Raw genomic sequence first — 4955 nt, 5'->3', positions numbered from 1 at the left:
TTTTCTGCAAGGCTGGAGATTGAACCCAGGGCCTGTGCATGATTGGCAAGTTCTCTACCACTGAGTTACATCCCTAGTCCCTAAATATATTTTCTAAATATAGTCATTTCATGGTATATTTTTAGAGAATCTTTGCAATTCTGTACTCAAAACTAACATTTAGCATATAATATGCAAAATATAGTGCATTTTTATTCTTTCCTCAATGTAAATTGAGCATCTACAACACTCAGACACTGTTAAAAGCACTGAGGATGTGACACTGGTGATAAAATTTCTGCTTTTGAAGAGCTTACACTCTGGTTGGGCAATGGATGATGGGTATGTGACCAAAATAAATAAATACACAAGTTAAGAGGGTATTTTCAGATAGTGATAGATACTAACAATAAACCGAGATGCTATAATGAGTTAGAAAGAGATTGGAACCTGTCAGGGGCTGACCAGATTAGCTGGATGGGCATGGTCCCCTTGAAGAAGGCAATGCTTGAGCTGAGCCCTGAGAGATGAGAAGGGAGAGTCTTGCAAAGAATGCCCAGAAAATGTTTGCTAAAGAAATACGTATGTACATTTCTTCTGCTTTTCTCCAAAACAAAAGAAAATAGAATGACTGGGATAGCCCAAATAACTCTAAATTCAAATACAAAGAGTTTCCAAATTTTGTGTTTGGTCAGTGATTGGAATAATAGTTTAATTTTTCATTGTTTTACAAAAAGGAACTAGATATTTTAAAGGAATTAAGCCTTTATTATAGAGGAAGCACTTAAAATTAGCCACAGTTATAAATGTTACGACTTCTGTTTTCTGATCATCCCACCCCACCCAGTCTCTGACTATTTTGCCTTATTCCTCTCCAGTGCTCTTTGTGTTCTCTTTCTGGGTGACTTCCTTCACATACTTTGTGCTTCTATACAGACAGTTAAGTCACTCTACCCGTTTCCCCCTCAGACCGATATTTCTTACTTCCTGATCACTCAGATATTTGATCAATTGTCAAGATTTCTGTGTAATTACTGTATTATTGTAAATCATTCTCCCTTTATTGTGATTTTTTATTATCTGACTTAGTATGATGTAGTATTTTCCCAGGCTCTTAAAGACTTTAAACACACCAATGCCAAGTTTTTAAGTAAGTATTATGCTTTCAATGTTATCTGCATGGAAGAAAACTGCACTTCTGGTTCATTAAATATATATCTAAACATTAAATAAAACCCATTTCCTAGCAGTCCTTTAAAGCCTAGTTTGAGAGGGTATGAAAAATGGTATTCAGAAGATTTGTATTTCCTTGCCTGCTTGTCATCACTTGGCTTGGCTGCATTTTTGATGGGAAGACTTTGGAAGATGTTGTGATTACCTTCCATTTTGTGAATTTGAGTCCTGGGTTTGGAAAGATCACAGTGCAAATAAGAAAACAACAATGCCTATCCTTGTGTTGTGAGTTTCCCAGTAGGAGAGAGTAAGTCAATCAAAGAGCATCCTGAAAAGATTGTTCCATGAACAGCTTCTATAACTTGATTTTAGAAACAGGACATTGCACAAGATGAATGATCGGAAACTTTATGATCCTCAGTAGGCCTTTAAGAACATTATCGATTCAGTTTTTAATACACTGCACGGTGAAATTTGGTCAGGTAACATACATGAAATTACTTTTAATAAAGTCTTTTTCTTTTTTAGCAAATTTAATGCCAATTTAGTTAGGAAAAATTAGTGAATTCCTCAATTTTACTCTCAGTTATACCAGAAAACATTGTGATTTTTCCATCAAAACTATTTTAAGGAGCACAGGGGGAAGATTCTTCAACAGATAGAAAACTCCTTAGCCATGTATCAGACATTACTATGGATTTTTTTTTTTTTAAATGAAGACCTTTTATTTCCTAGGAAATGGGGTTGTGCTCATTTCCATTCTTTCCAAGTGGGCGTCAGTTTTGGACTTGTGGGCATAAATTCAGGCCAATTCCTGGATGTGCTGTTGGTAAAATACCTAAAATGTGTCAACAGCCCTCTGGAATAGTGGTTCAGTTTCCCCAGAAGAAGCATTCTTTTTAGGGAGAAAATTTATGTTGATGATTTTCAAATTATTGGAACTCCTCAGGCAATTTTCCAGCTGGCCAATCCCTATACACTGACTTGAGAACAAGTGCCAATTTTGGATTTTTGGCAGTTACTACCATGACCTGGTCAGCTTCAAGAGGCGGCTCAGGGAGAGATTTCAGCATCCACATTTTAACACAATTACCAGTTTCTTCTGGATGAAATCCAGCACTTAATTTTTAATAAATAAGACTCAATATCTATTTAAAACCACTTTCTCCTTATATTCTAACTGTAAGAAACAGAAGAAGCTCTCAGGAAAAATTTAAACCAAAGCATTCTTTGATTTCTGAATTCTAAAGATAAAGTCTTTTGAAATGATTTACATATTGTTTAAACTTGAAGTTTCAGTTTTTTTATTCAAGTGATTACATATATATGGATCTTGAATGTTTATTTCACTATCTAGAATATTGAAGATGAGGCTTATTCTTGAAATACTTATATAAGATGTGGAATAAATGTAAATATCAGCTAATTTAAAATGACCATATTAAAAGTTTCTGTTTTATGTGATCATACTTTATTCTTAGTGAAATTAATTATAGACTGAAGGAGCAGTAGTAATGAATATTGTAAACGCTTGAGCTGTCTATAAGTGTTATGAAGGGATGAATCTGTGTATTCCAGAAAGAAAACAACAATTCGTTTCCAATACTATAGCATTGCAGGACAGCACAGTGCCTGACTTTCAAACACACATATGCACACAACCAAATTTTAGCAACATCAATTTTTTATAAATAAAAATAATAGAATATAGGGGGGATTGAAAAATTCAGAATTGCTGGGGAATAGATTACTGATGTCAGAAAAAGGGAGACATAAATATCTTTGAAAATATGACCACGAAGTTACCTCATTTATCTAAACCTTCATTTTCTTAGTCACAAAATGAGGATAATAAAACCCAACCCATATGGTTATTGTATTAAGTAAGCTCAGTGCCTAGTATGTAGTAAATATATAACAAATGGTGACTCCTGTGAGAATAAATATAAGCTCTCGAATCAAATTGTCTTGGGTTTGAATTCAGGATCTCACTTATTAGCTGTGTAGACTGTTGGGTAAATTAATGAATTGGACTTCATTTTCCAATTAATGTTGTTGTATGAGCAAATGAAGTAATGTATGTAAAATGTTTAGCCCAGATGTCAATGAACATTGCTATTATGATTAATAAAACATTACAAGTTTGGAGATTCCTAAATGTAAGTATTGAGAGGTACCAGCTGCTTCAGTAATTTCCAATTTGTCTCCCATGGTGTCTGATTATTGGACAGACACTCTATCTCTGAGTTATTTGTTTATAGGTATGGAAAATATATTATTTTTTCCATATGAATTTTCATTGAAAGAAGTCATGTTACTAAAAGAAGTTTGAAAAGCATCTACTTTTTCTAAACTCATAAAGATGATGTAATTGAAGCAGAGGAAAGTTAAAGAGATAGAGTCAGGACTAGAATTCAGGTCAACAGAATTCTGAGTCCAAGTTACATGATACGTCCACAGTTGTATTCTCAGTTGCACTTTGGTTTTCACTTTAATTAGATGATTTCAGGAATTAAGGCATCTGCAACATTTTTAATACGTACAAATCAAAGAGAAATTTTTCCAAAATTTCTTTTAAAGAATTAATGAAAAAATTAGGAAAAACAATATTACTAGGTAATACAAATTTTTATCAGTATTACTAGGTAATACAAATTTTTATCAGTATTACTAGGTAAAACAAATTTTTATCAGTTCCAAGTAAACATTTCAAAACAAGTATATTCTCTAATATCAATATTCATTCATTCTCAGTAAGTATACATTTTCCTACATACATGAAAGTTTAATTTTTCATGTGTTGAAGATAAATTTTCCACAAAGCATATATGTTTTCTAAAATCAATATTCATATAGAATTGTCTAGATGTTCTGCTTTATGAAAATTAATTCCTTAAATAACTTGTTTATCAACTTGGGCAGGGGTTGGTCATTATTTCATTATGCTTAGAATTCCTGTTATTTCAGTATTAGTTAACAGTATTTAATCATAGTTCACCTCCTAATTTTAAATGCATTTTGGGTAAAATTTTGAGTATCATTACTTATTAAGGCCATATTCTTTTTTTTTTTTTTTTTTTTTTTGTGGTACTGGGGATTGAACCCAGGGCCTTGTGCTTGAGAGGCAAACACTCTACCAACTGAGCTATATCCCCAGCCCCAAGGCCATATTCTTATTAACTTTAAAGAACTTAGCCTTGAATAAGAACGATGCACAAGGAAATCTTATATTTATAAATGCATGGAATATAATTTGCTATAATTCAGGGCCTGGTACACAAATACACTGAGGAGATTAAACAAACCAAATGGATATATTTTGAAGTCCAGAAGAAAAATAATAAGATAGTCGCAAGAAATAAAATTACAGTAAGGATTTCCTATGACCAATCAAATATTGTAAAACAGAAAAGTATCAGATCATCTGTCTATACTTTCCAAGTCCTTAAGATTATTATACTGTCCCTTGACAGAGACAAAGGGAAAAGCAATACTTTCATTCCTTCATTATGCAATATTCGACACTTTATGTACTTACATAAACAATTAGGAAACATGTCACTTCGATTTTACCTTGATGGTTTTTGATGGCATATATCCATTCCACAGTTGATATATTCTGACACCTATTTATTAAGATGTATACTAAATTTTCCAAAAAAATTGAAAGCATAACAGATGTATTTCTTCATTTAAAATGCTGGTTTTAATAACTGTCTAAATATTGAAATAGTTATTCAATTAAAACTCGACTGAAGTTATGCTATTCTTCTATTTGTGCAAATTATAATTAATTTCTACTT

General features: G+C 32.4%; 1 non-coding gene across 1 annotated transcript; it reads right to left on the bottom strand.

Annotated features, from left to right (window-relative positions):
* Positions 1–4234: 4234 nt before the first annotated feature.
* On the bottom strand, positions 4235–4308 carry Trnae-cuc (transfer RNA glutamic acid (anticodon CUC)). The gene has a single exon. It is a non-coding gene; the product is annotated as a tRNA-Glu (tRNA).
* Positions 4309–4955: the final 647 nt, after the last annotated feature.

Source organism: Sciurus carolinensis, chromosome 1, assembly GCF_902686445.1.
Source record: "Sciurus carolinensis chromosome 1, mSciCar1.2, whole genome shotgun sequence".
In the NCBI taxonomy this organism is placed as follows: domain Eukaryota; kingdom Metazoa; phylum Chordata; class Mammalia; order Rodentia; family Sciuridae; genus Sciurus; species Sciurus carolinensis.
The sequence above is the reverse complement of the archived record's forward strand: the minus strand, read 5'-3'. Positions and strand labels throughout refer to the sequence as shown.